We start from the raw sequence: 14,188 nt of genomic DNA on the forward strand, positions 1-14,188 counted from the left end.
ACATTTTTTCCATACTATAGCCTTGCCTTTTCGGTCATTTTTTCAACGTTCTATATCTTGATGTTTTGGGCCATTTTTACAACTTTAAATGCGATGGCGTGTCTCAACAGGCTGTTTTATGCTGTTTTGAGGTACTTTCAGCTGTTTTTGGGACATGTCCATTTTGACATTTTTTCCATACTATAGCCTTGCCTTTTTGGTCATTTTTTCGACGTTCTATATCTTGGTGTTTTGGGCCATTTTGCAACTTTAAATGCTATGGTGTGTCTCAACATGCTTTTTTATGCTGATTTAAAGTACTTTTAGCTGTTTTTGGGACGTGTCCATTTTGACATTTTTCCATACTATAGCCTTGCCTTTTTGGTCATTTTTTCAACGTCCTATATCTTGGTGTTTTGGGCCATTTTTGCAACTTTAAATGCTATGGCGTGTCTCAGCAGGCTGTTTTATGCTGTTTAGACTTGTTTTCAGCTGTTTTTGGGACATGTCCATTTTGACATTTTTTCCATACTATAGCCTTGCCTTTTCGGTCATTTTTTCAACGTCCTATATCTTGGTGTTTTGGGCCATTTTTGCAACTTTAAATGCTATGGCGTGTCTCAACACGCTGTTTTATGCTGTTTACATGTGTTTTCAGCAGTTTTTGGGACATGTCCATTTTGACATTTTTTCCATACTATAGCCTTGCCTTTTCGGTCATTTTTCAACATTCTATATCTTGGTGTTTTGGGCCATTTTTGCAACTTTAAATGCTATGGCGTGTCTCAACACGCTGTGAGATGATGTTTAGATGTGTTTTCAGCTGTTTTTGGGACATGTCCATTTTGACATTTTTTCCATACTATAGCCTTGCCTTTTTGGTCATTTTTTCAACATTCTATATCTTGGTGTTTTAGTATTTTGAACAACTTTAAATGCTATGGCGTGTCTCAACACGCTTTTTTATGCTGTTTTGAGGTAGTTTCAGCTGTTTTTGGGACATGTCCATTTTGACATTTTTTCCATACTATAGCCTTGCCTTTTCGGTCATTTTTTCAACGTTCTATATCTTGGTGTTTTGGGCCATTTTTGAAACTTTAAATGCTATGGCGTGTCTCAACCCGCCTTTTTATGCTGTTTTGAGGTTCTTTCAGCTGTTTTTGGGACATGTCCATTTTGACATTTTTTCCATACTATAGCCTTGCCTTTTTGGTCATTTTTTCAACGTTCTATATCTTGGTGTTTTGGGCCATTTTTGCAACTTTAAATGCTATGACATGTCTCAACACGCTGTTTTATGCTTTTGAGGTACTTTCAGCTGTTTTTGGGACATGTCCATCTTGACATTTTTTCCATACTATAGCCTTGCCTTTTCGGTCATTTTTTCAACGTTCTTTATCTTGGTGTTTTGGGCCATTTTTGCAACTTTAAATGCTATGGCGTGTCTCAACACGCTGTTTAATGCTGTTTTGAGGTACTTTCAGCACTTTTTGGGACATGTCCATTTTGACATTTTTTCCATACTATAGCCTTGCCTTTTTGGTCATTTTTTCAACGTCCTATATCTTGGTGTTTTGGGCCATTTTTGCAACTTTAAATGCTATGGTGTGTCTCAACATGCTTTTTTATGCTGATTTAAAGTACTTTTAGCTGTTTTTGGGACATGTCCATTTTGACATTTTTTCCATACTATAGCCTTGCCTTTTCGGTCATTTTTTCAACATTCTATATCTTGGTGTTTTGGGCCATTTTTGCAACTTTAAATGCTATGGCGTGTCTCAACTCGCTGTTTTATGCTGTTTTGAGGTACTTTCAGCTGTTTTTGGGACATGTCCATTTTGACATTTTTTCCATACTATAGCCTTGCCTTTTCGGTCATTTTTTCAACATTCTATATCTTGGTGTTTTGGGCCATTTTTGCAACTTTAAATGCTATGGTGTGTCTCAACATGCTCTTTTATGCTGATTTAAAGTATTTTTAGCTGTTTTTGGGACGTGTCCATTTTGACATTTTTCCATACTATAGCCTTGCCTTTTTGGTCATTTTTTCAACGTTCTATATCTTGGTGTTTTGGGCCATTTTTGCAACTTTAAATGCTATGGCGTGTCTCAACACGCTGTTTTATGCTGTTTTGAGGTACTTTCAGCTGTTTTTGGGACATGTCCATTTTGACATTTTTTCCATACTATAGCCTTGCCTTTTCGGTCATTTTTTCAACGTCCTATATCTTGGTGTTTTGGGCCATTTTTGCAACTTTAAATGCTATGGCGTGTCTCAACATGCTGTTTTATGCTGTTTTGAGGTACTTTCAGCTGTTTTTGGGACATGTCCATTTTGACATTTTTTCCATACTATAGCCTTGCCTTTTCGGTCATTTTTTCAACGTTCTATATCTTGATGTTTTGGGCTATTTTTACAACTTTAAATGCTATGGTGTGTCTCAACATGCTTTTCTATGCTGATTTAAAGTATTTTTAGCTGTTTTTGGGACGTGTCCATTTTGACATTTTTCCATACTATAGCCTTGCCTTTTTGGTCATTTTTTCAACGTTCTATATCTTGGTGTTTTGGGCCATTTTTGCAACTTTAAATGCTATGGTGTGTCTCAACAGGCTGTGAGATGATGTTTAGAAGTGTTTTCAGCTGTTTTTGGGACATGTCCATTTTGACATTTTTTCCATACTATAGCCTTGCCTTTTCGGTCATTTTTTCAACGTTCTATATCTTGATGTTTTGGGCCATTTTTACAACTTTAAATGCGATGGCGTGTCTCAACAGGCTGTTTTATGCTGTTTTGAGGTACTTTCAGCTGTTTTTGGGACATGTCCATTTTGACATTTTTTCCATACTATAGCCTTGCCTTTTCGGTCATTTTTTCAACGTTCTTTATCTTGATGTTTTGGGCCATTTTTGCAACTTTAAATGCTATGGTGTGTCTCAACATGCTTTTTTATGCTGATTTAAAGTACTTTTAGCTGTTTTTGGGACGTGTCCATTTTGACATTTTTTCCATACTATAGCCTTGCCTTTTTGGTCATTTTTTCAACGTTCTATATCTTGGTGTTTTGGGCCATTTTTGCAACTTTAAACGCTATGGCGTGTCTCAGCAGGCTGTTTTATGCTGTTTAGATGTGTTTTCAGCTGTTTTTGGGACATGTCCATTTTGACATTTTTTCCATACTATAGCCTTGCCTTTTCGATCATTTTTTTTTACCGTTCTATATCTTGGTGTTTTGGGCCATTTTTACAACTTTAAATGCTATGGCATGTCTCAGCAGGCTGTTTTGTGCTGTTTAGATGTGTTTTCAGCTGTTTTTGGGACATGTCCATTTTGACATTTTTTCCATACTATAGCCTTGCCTTTTCGGTCATTTTTCAACATTCTATATCTTGGTGTTTTGGGCCATTTTTGCAACTTTAAATGCTATGGCGTGTCTCAACACGCTGTGAGATGATGTTTAGATGTGTTTTCAGCTGTTTTTGGGACATGTCCATTTTGACATTTTTCCATACTATAGCCTTGCCTTTTTGGTCATTTTTTCAACATTCTATATCTTGGTGTTTTAGTATTTTGAACAACTTTAAATGCTATGGCGTGTCTCAACACGCTTTTTTATGCTGTTTTGAGGTAGTTTCAGCTGTTTTTGGGACATGTCCATTTTGACATTTTTTCCATACTATAGCCTTGCCTTTTCGGTCATTTTTTCAACGTTCTATATCTTGGTGTTTTGGGCCATTTTTGAAACTTTAAATGCTATGGCGTGTCTCAACCCGCCTTTTTATGCTGTTTTGAGGTTCTTTCAGCTGTTTTTGGGACATGTCCATTTTGACATTTTTTCCATACTATAGCCTTGCCTTTTTGGTCATTTTTTCAACGTTCTATATCTTGGTGTTTTGGGCCATTTTTGCAACTTTAAATGCTATGGCGTGTCTCAACACGCTGTTTTATGCTTTTGAGGTACTTTCAGCTGTTTTTGGGACATGTCCATCTTGACATTTTTTCCATACTATAGCCTTGCCTTTTCGGTCATTTTTTCAACGTTCTATATCTTGGTGTTTTGGGCCATTTTTGCAACTTTAAATGCTATGGCCTGTCTAAACATGCTTTTTTATGCTGATTTAAAGTACTTTTAGCTGTTTTTGGGACGTGTCCATTTTGACATTTTTTCCATACTATAGCCTTGCCTTTTCGGTCATTTTTTCAACGTTCTATATTTTGGTGTTTTAGTATTTTGAACAACTTTAAATGCAATGGCGTGTTGCAACACACTGTTTTATGCTGTTTAGATTTGTTTTCAGCTGTTTTTGGGACATGTCCATTTTGACATTTTTTCCATACTATAGCCTTGCCTTTTCGGTCATTTTTTAACATTTTATATCTTGGTGTTTTGGGCCATTTTTGCAACTTTAAATGCTATGGCGTGTCTCAACACGCTGTTTTATGCTGTTTTGAGGTACTTTCAGCTGTTTTTGGGACATGTCCATTTTGACATTTTTTCCATACTATAGCCTTGCCTTTTCGGTCATTTTTTAACATTCTATATCTTGGTGTTTTGGGCCATTTTTGCAACTTTAAATGCTATGGCGTGTCTCAACACGCTGCTTTATGCTGTTTTGAGGTACTTTCAGCTGTTTTTGGGACATGTCCATTTTGACATTTTTTCCATACTATAGCCTTGCCTTTTTGGTCATTTTTTAACATTCTATATCTTGGTGTTTTGGGCCATTTTTGCAACTTTAAATGCTATGGCCTGTCTAAACACGCTTTTTTATGCTGATTTAAAGTACTTTTAGCTGTTTTTGGGACGTGTCCATTTTGACATTTTTCCATACTATAGCCTTGCCTTTTTGGTCATTTTTTCAATATTCTATATTTTGGTGTTTTAGTATTTTGAACAACTTTAAATGCAATGGCGTGTCTCAACACACTGTTTTATGCTGATTTAAAGTACTTTTAGCTGTTTTTTGGACGTGTCCATTTTGACATTTTTTCTATACTATAGCCTTGCCTTTTCGATCATTTTTTCAACATTCTATATCTTGGTGTTTTGGGCCATTTTTGCAACTTTAAATGCTATGGCGTGTCTCAACACGCTGTTTTATGCTGTTTTGAGGTACTTTCAGCTGTTTTTGGGACATGTCCATTTTGACATTTTTTCCATACTATAGCCTTGCCTTTTCGGTCATTTTTTCAACGTCCTATATCTTGGTGTTTTGGGCCATTTTTGCAACTTTAAATGCTATGGTGTGTCTCAACATGCTTTTTTATGCTGATTTAAAGTATTTTTAGCTGTTTTTGGGACGTGTCCATTTTGACATTTTTTCCATACTATAGCCTTGCCTTTTTGGTCATTTTTTCAACGTTCTATATCTTCATGTTTTGGGCCATTTTTACAACTTTAAATGCTATGGTGTGTCTCAACACGCTGTGAGATGATGTTTAGAAGTGTTTTCAGCTGTTTTTGGGACATGTCCATTTTGACATTTTTTCCATACTATAGCCTTGCCTTTTCGGTCATTTTTTCAACGTCCTATATCTTGATGTTTTGGGCCATTTTTACAACTTTAAATGCAATGGCATGTCTCAACAGGCTGTTTTATGCTGTTTTTAGGGTAGTTTCAGCTGTTTTTGGGACATGTCCATTTTGACATTTTTTCCATACTATAGCCTTGCCTTTTCGGTCATTTTTTCAACGTCCTATATCTTGGTGTTTTGGGCATTTTTTGCAACTTTAAATGCTATGGTGTGTCACAACATGCTTTTTTATGCTGATTTTAAGTACTTTTAGCTGTTATTGGGACGTGTCCATTTTGACATTTTTCCATACTATAGCCTTGCCTTTTCGGTCATTTTTTCAACGTTCTATATCTTGGTGTTTTGGGCCATTTTTGCAACTTTAAATGCTATGGCGTGTCTCAGCAGGCTGTTTTATGCTGTTTAGATGTGTTTTCAGCTGTTTTTGGGACGTGTCCATTTTGACATTTTTTCCATACTATAGCCTTGCCTTTTCGGTCATTTTTTCAACATTCTATATCTTGGTGTTTTGGGCCATTTTTGCAACTTTAAATGCTATGGCGTGTCTCAACAGGCTGTTTTATGCTGTTTTGAGGTACTTTCAGCTGTTTTTGGGACATGTCCATTTTGACATTTTTTCCATACTATAGCCTTGCCTTTTCGGTCATTTTTTCAACGTTCTATATCTTCATGTTTTGGGCCATTTTTACAACTTTAAATGCTATGGCGTGTCTCAACACGCTGTTTTATGATGTTTAGAAGTGTTTTCAGCTGTTTTTGGGACATGTCCATTTTGACATTTTTTCCATACTATAGCCTTGCCTTTTTGGTCATTTTTTCAATGTTCTATATTTTGGTGTTTTAGTATTTTGAACAACTTTAAATGCTATGGCGTGTCTCAACACGCTTTTTTATGCTGTTTTGAGATAGTTTCAGCTGTTTTTGGGACATGTCCATTTTGACATTTTTTCCATACTATAGCCTTGCCTTTTCGGTCATTTTTTCAACGTCCTATATCTTGGTGTTTTGGGCCATTTTTGCAACTTTAAATGCTATGGTGTGTCTCAACATGCTTTTTTATGCTGATTTAAAGTATTTTTAGCTGTTTTTGGGACATGTCCATTTTGACATTTTTCCATACTATAGCCTTGCCTTTTTGGTCATTTTTTCAACGTTCTATATCTTGGTGTTTTGGGCCATTTTTGCAACTTTAAATGCTATGGTGTGTCTCAACAGGCTGTGAGATGATGTTTGGAAGTGTTTTCAGCTGTTTTTGGGACATGTCCATTTTGACATTTTTTCCATACTATAGCCTTGCCTTTTCGGTCATTTTTTCAACGTTCTATATCTTGATGTTTTGGGCCATTTTTACAACTTTAAATGCGATGGCATGTCTCAACAGGCTGTTTTATGCTGTTTTGAGGTACTTTCAGCTGTTTTTGGGACATGTCCATTTTGACATTTTTTCCATACTATAGCCTTGCCTTTTCGGTCATTTTTTCAACGTTCTTTATCTTGGTGTTTTGGGCCATTTTTGCAACTTTAAATGCTATGGTGTGTCTCAACATGCTTTTTTATGCTGATTTAAAGTACTTTTAGCTGTTTTTGGGACGTGTCCATTTTGACATTTTTCCATACTATAGCCTTGCCTTTTCGGTCATTCTTTCAACGTTCTATATCTTGGTGTTTTGGGCCATTTTTGCAACTTTAAACGCTATGGCGTGTCTCAACACGCTGTTTTATGCTGTTTTGAGGTACTTTCAGCTGTTTTTGGGACATGTCCATTTTGACATTTTTTCCATACTATATAGCCTTGCCTTTTTGGTCATTTTTTCAACGTCCTATATCTTGGTGTTTTGGGCCATTTTTGCAACTTTAAATGCTATGGCGTGTCTCAACACGCTGTTTTATGCTGTTTTGAGGTACTTTCAGCACTTTTTGGGACATGTCCATCTTGACATTTTTTCCATACTTTAGCCTTGCCTTTTCGGTTATTTTTTCAACGTCCTATATCTTGGTGTTTTGGGCAAATTTTGCAACTTTAAATGCTATGGTGTGTCTCAACACGCTTTTTTATGCTGATTTAAAGTACTTTTAGCTGTTTTTGGGACGTGTCCATTTTGACATTTTTCCATACTATAGCCTTGCCTTTTTGGTCATTTTTTCAATGTTCTATATTTTGGTTTTTTAGTATTTTGAACAACTTTAAATGCCATGGCGTGTCTCAACACGCTTTTTTATGCTGTCTTGAGGTACTTTCAGCAGTTTTTTGGACATGTCCATTTTGACATTTTTTCCATACTATAGCCTTGCCTTTTCGGTCATTTTTTCAACGTTCTATATCTTGATGTTTTGGGCCATTTTTACAACTTTAAATGCGATGGCGTGTCTCAACACGCTGTTTTATGCTGTTTACATGTGTTTTCAGCAGTTTTTGGGACATGTCCATTTTGACATTTTTTCCATACTATAGCCTTGCCTTTTTGGTCATTTTTTCAACGTCCTATATCTTGGTGTTTTGGGCCATTTTTGCAACTTTAAATGCTATGGTGTGTCTCAACATGCTTTTTTATGCTGATTTAAAGTACTTTTAGCTGTTTTTGGGACGTGTCCATTTTGACATTTTTTCCATACTATAGCCTTGCCTTTTCGGTCATTTTTTCAACATTCTATATCTTGGTGTTTTGGGCCATTTTTGCAACTTTAAATGCTATGGCGTGTCTCAACTCGCTGTTTTATGCTGTTTTGAGGTACTTTCAGCTGTTTTTGGGACATGTCCATTTTGACATTTTTTCCATACTATAGCCTTGCCTTTTCGGTCATTTTTTCAACATTCTATATCTTGGTGTTTTGGGCCATTTTTGCAACTTTAAATGCTATGGTGTGTCTCAACATGCTCTTTTATGCTGATTTAAAGTATTTTTAGCTGTTTTTGGGACGTGTCCATTTTGACATTTTTCCATACTATAGCCTTGCCTTTTTGGTCATTTTTTCAACGTCCTATATCTTGGTGTTTTGGGCCAGTTTTGCAACTTTAAACGCTATGGCGTGTCTTAACACGCTGTTTTATGCTGTTTTGAGGTGCTTTCAGCTGTTTTTGGGACATGTCCATTTTGACATTTTTTCCATACTATAGCCTTGCCTTTTTGGTCATTTTTTCAACGTCCTATATCTTGGTGTTTTGGGCCATTTTTGCAACTTTAAATGCTATGGTGTGTCTCAACATGCTTTTTTATGCTGATTTAAAGTACTTTTAGCTGTTTTTGGGACATGTCCATTTTGACATTTTTTCCATACTATAGCCTTGCCTTTTCGGTCATTTTTTCAACATTCTATATCTTGGTGTTTTGGGCCATTTTTGCAACTTTAAATGCTATGGCGTGTCTCAACTCGCTGTTTTATGCTGTTTTGAGGTACTTTCAGCTGTTTTTGGGACATGTCCATTTTGACATTTTTTCCATACTATAGCCTTGCCTTTTCGGTCATTTTTTCAACATTCTATATCTTGGTGTTTTGGGCCATTTTTGCAACTTTAAATGCTATGGTGTGTCTCAACATGCTCTTTTATGCTGATTTAAAGTATTTTTAGCTGTTTTTGGGACGTGTCCATTTTGACATTTTTCCATACTATAGCCTTGCCTTTTTGGTCATTTTTTCAACGTCCTATATCTTGGTGTTTTGGGCCAGTTTCGCAACTTTAAACGCTATGGCGTGTCTTAACACGCTGTTTTATGCTGTTTTGAGGTGCTTTCAGCTGTTTTTGGGACATGTCCATTTTGACATTTTTTCCATACTATAGCCTTGCCTTTTCGGTCATTTTTTCAACGTCCTATATCTTGGTGTTTTGGGCCATTTTTGCAACTTTAAATGCTATGGCGTGTCTCAACATGCTGTTTTATGCTGTTTTGAGGTACTTTCAGCTGTTTTTGGGACATGTCCATTTTGACATTTTTTCCATACTATAGCCTTGCCTTTTCGGTCATTTTTTCAACGTTCTATATCTTGATGTTTTGGGCTATTTTTACAACTTTAAATGCTATGGTGTGTCTCAACATGCTTTTTTATGCTGATTTAAAGTATTTTTAGCTGTTTTTGGGACGTGTCCATTTTGACATTTTTCCATACTATAGCCTTGCCTTTTTGGTCATTTTTTCAACGTTCTATATCTTGATGTTTTGGGCCATTTTTACAACTTTAAATGCGATGGCGTGTCTCAACAGGCTGTTTTATGCTGTTTTGAGGTACTTTCAGCTGTTTTTGGGACATGTCCATTTTGACATTTTTTCCATACTATAGCCTTGCCTTTTCGGTCATTTTTTCAACGTTCTTTATCTTGATGTTTTGGGCCATTTTTGCAACTTTAAATGCTATGGTGTGTCTCAACATGCTTTTTTATGCTGATTTAAAGTACTTTTAGCTGTTTTTGGGACGTGTCCATTTTGACATTTTTCCATACTATAGCCTTGCCTTTTTGGTCATTTTTTCAACGTCCTATATCTTGGTGTTTTGGGCCATTTTTGCAACTTTAAACGCTATGGCGTGTCTCAGCAGGCTGTTTTATGCTGTTTAGATGTGTTTTCAGCTGTTTTTGGGACATGTCCATTTTGACATTTTTTCCATACTATAGCCTTGCCTTTTCGGTCATTTTTTCAACGTCCTATATCTTGGTGTTTTGGGCCATTTTTGCAACTTTAAATGCTATGGCGTGTCTCAACACGCTGTTTTATGCTGTTTTGAGGTACTTTCAGTTGTTTTTGGGACATGTCCATTTTGACATTTTTTCCATACTATAGCCTTGCCTTTTCGGTCATTTTTTCAACGTCCTATATCTTGGTGTTTTGGGCCATTTTTGCAACTTTAAATGCTATGGCGTGTCTCAACTCGCTGTTTTATGCTGTTTTGAGGTACTTTCAGCTGTTTTTGGGACATGTCCATTTTGACATTTTTTCCATACTATAGCCTTGCCTTTTTGGTCATTTTTTCAACGTTCTATATCTTGGTGTTTTGGGCCATTTTTGCAACTTTAAATGCTATGGTGTGTCTCAACATGCTTTTTTATGCTGATTTAAAGTACTTTTAGCTGTTTTTGGGACGTGTCCATTTTGACATTTTTTCCATACTATAGCCTTGCCTTTTTGGTCATTTTTTCAACGTTCTATATCTTGGTGTTTTGGGCCAGTTTCGCAACTTTAAACGCTATGGCGTGTCTTAACACGCTGTTTTATGCTGTTTTGAGGTGCTTTCAGCTGTTTTTGGGACATGTCCATTTTGACATTTTTTCCATACTATAGCCTTGCCTTTTCGGTCATTTTTTCAACGTCCTATATCTTGGTGTTTTGGGCCATTTTTGCAACTTTAAATGCTATGGCGTGTCTCAACATGTTGTTTTATGCTGTTTTGAGGTACTTTCAGCTGTTTTTGGGACATGTCCATTTTGACATTTTTTCCATACTATAGCCTTGCCTTTTCGGTCATTTTTTCAACGTTCTATATCTTGATGTTTTGGGCTATTTTTACAACTTTAAATGCGATGGCGTGTCTCAACACGCTGTGAGATGATGTTTAGAAGTGTTTTCAGCTGTTTTTGGGACATTTCCATTTTGACATTTTTTCCATACTATAGCCTTGCCTTTTCGGTCATTTTTTAACATTCTATATCTTGGTGTTTTGGGCCATTTTTGCAACTTTAAATGCTATGGCGTGTCTCAACACGCTGTTTTATGCTGTTTTGAGGTACTTTCAGCACTTTTTGGGACATGTCCATTTTGACATTTTTTCCATACTATAGCCTTGCCTTTTCGATCATTTTTTCAACGTCCTATATCTTGGTGTTTTGGGCCATTTTTGCAGCTTTAAATGCTATGGTGTGTCTCAACATGTTTTTTTATGCTGATTTAAAGTACTTTTAGCTGTTTTTGGGACGTGTCCATTTTGACATTTTTCCATACTATAGCCTTGCCTTTTTGGTCATTTTTTCAACGTCCTATATCTTGGTGTTTTGGGCCATTTTTGCAACTTTAAATGCTATGGCGTGTCTTAACACGCTGTTTTATGCTGTTTTGAGGTACTTTCAGCTGTTTTTGGGACATGTCCATTTTGACATTTTTTCCATACTATAGCCTTGCCTTTTCGGTCATTTTTTCAACGTCCTATATCTTGGTGTTTTGGGCCATTTTTGCAACTTTAAATGCTATGGCGTGTCTCAACACGCTGTTTTATGCTGTTTTGAGGTACTTTCAGCTGTTTTTGGGACATTTCCATTTTGACATTTTTTCCATACTATAGCCTTGCCTTTTTGGTCATTTTTTCAACGTTCTATATCTTGGTGTTTTGGGCCATTTTTGCAACTTTAAATGCTATGGCGTGTCTCAACACGCTGTGAGATGATGTTTAGATGTGTTTTCAGCTGTTTTTGGGACATGTCCATTTTGACATTTTTTCCATACTATAGCCTTGCCTTTTTGGTCATTTTTTAACATTCTATATCTTGGTGTTTTGGGCCATTTTTGCAACTTTAAATGCTATGACGTGTCTCAACACGCTGTTTTATGCTGTTTTGAGGTACTTTCAGCTGTTTTTGGGACATGTCCATTTTGACATTTTTTCCATACTATAGCCTTGCCTTTTTGGTCATTTTTTCAACATTCTGTATTATGGTGTTTTGGCCATATTTGTAACTTTAAATGCTATGGAGTGTCTCAACAAGCTGTTTTATGCTGTTTAGAAGTGTTTTCAGCTGTTTTTGGGACATGTCAATTTTTGCATTTTTTCCATACTATAGCCTTGCCTTTTAAGGTAAACCTATTTCCCCGATCTTTCTCCTAGTAGGTCAGTGCTCATATCTGTGTTTTAATGAGTAAGTAGAACCAACTCCCTTGTCTTCATTATTTAATTTGAGGTAGTTAGGTAAAATCATGCTTTACCTTTCTGTGATGGAGCTATACTGCCATCTAGTGGCAGTGGACAGGGGACATTTGGGACAAGTCAATTGTCATGTTTATCCTATACTAAAGCCTTGCCTTTTCTGTCTTTTTTTTTTTTTTCAACATTCTATATCTTGGTGTTTTAGCCTTTTGAAAAAACTTTAAATGCTATGGCGTGTCTCAACCTGCTGTTTTATGCTGTTTAGAGGTGTTTTTAACTGTTTTTGGGACATGTCCATTTTGACATTTTTTCCATACTATAGCCTTGCCTTTTCGGTCATTTTTTCAACGTCCTATATCTTGATGTTTTGGGCTATTTTTACAACTTTAAATGCGATGGCGTGTCTCAACACGCTGTGAGATGATGTTTAGAAGTGTTTTCAGCTGTTTTTGGGACATGTCCATTTTGACATTTTTTCCATACTATAGCCTTGCCTTTTCGGTCATTTTTTCAACGTTCTATATCTTGGTGTTTTGGGCCATTTTTGCAACTTTAAATGCTATGGCGTGTCTCAACACGCTGTTTTATGCTGTTTTGAGGTACTTTCAGCACTTTTTGGGACATGTCCATTTTGACATTTTTTCCATACTATAGCCTTGCCTTTTCGATCATTTTTTCAACGTCCTATATCTTGGTGTTTTGGGCCATTTTTGCAGCTTTAAATGCTATGGTGTGTCTCAACATGTTTTTTTATGCTGATTTAAAGTACTTTTAGCTGTTTTTGGGACGTGTCCATTTTGACATTTTTCCATACTATAGCCTTGCCTTTTTGGTCATTTTTTCAACGTCCTATATCTTGGTGTTTTGGGCCATTTTTGCAACTTTAAATGCTATGGCGTGTCTTAACACGCTGTTTTATGCTGTTTTGAGGTACTTTCAGCTGTTTTTGGGACATGTCCATTTTGACATTTTTTCCATACTATAGCCTTGCCTTTTTGGTCATTTTTTCAACGTCCTATATCTTGGTGTTTTGGGCCATTTTTGCAACTTTAAATGCTATGGCGTGTCTCAACACGCTGTTTTATGCTGTTTTGAGGTACTTTCAGCTGTTTTTGGGACATTTCCATTTTGACATTTTTTCCATACTATAGCCTTGCCTTTTTGGTCATTTTTTTAACATTCTGTATTATGGTGTTTTGGTCATATTTGTAACTTTAAATGCTATGGAGTGTCTCAACAAGCTGTTTTATGCTGTTTAGAAGTGTTTTCAGCTGTTTTTGGGACATGTCAATTTTTGCATTTTTTTCCATACTATAGCCTTGCCTTTTAAGGTAAACCTATTTCCCTGATCTTTCTCCTAGTAGGTCAGTGCTCATATCTGTGTTTTAATGAGTAAGTAGAACCAACTCCCTTGTCTTCATTATTTAATTTGAGGTAGTTAGGTAAAATCATGCTTTACCTTTCTGTGATGGAGCTATACTGCCATCTAGTGGCAGTTGACAGGGGACATTTGGGACAAGTCAATTGTCATTTTTATCCTATACTAAAGCCTTGCCTTTTCTGTCTTTTTTTTTTTTTCAACATTCTATATCTTGGTGTTTTAGCCTTTTGAAAAAACTTTAAATGCTATGGCGTGTCTCAAGCTGCTGTTTTATGCTGTTTAGAGGTGTTTTCAACTGTTTTTGGGACATGTCCATTTTGACATTTTTTCCATACTATAGCCTTGCCTTTTCAGTTATTTTTTCAACATGCTAAATTATGGTGTTTTGGGCCATTTTTGCAACTTCCTTTGTCTCAGCACGTTATTTCATGCTGTTTTGAGGTGTTTT

The 14,188-nt window shown here is 36.2% G+C and overlaps 1 protein-coding gene across 1 annotated transcript in view; it reads left to right on the plus strand.

Moving 5' to 3' along the window:
• The window catches only part of LOC121966723 (neurotrypsin-like), an 84,034-nt gene that overhangs the window by 50,642 nt on the left and 19,204 nt on the right, over nucleotides 1-14,188 (plus strand). The window lies entirely within an intron of this gene.

The sequence above is a fragment of the Plectropomus leopardus genome, chromosome 19 (assembly GCF_026936395.1).
Source record: "Plectropomus leopardus strain MGB_pleo_1.0 chromosome 19, ASM2693639v1, whole genome shotgun sequence".
NCBI classification, from domain to species: Eukaryota; Metazoa; Chordata; class Actinopteri; order Perciformes; family Serranidae; genus Plectropomus; species Plectropomus leopardus.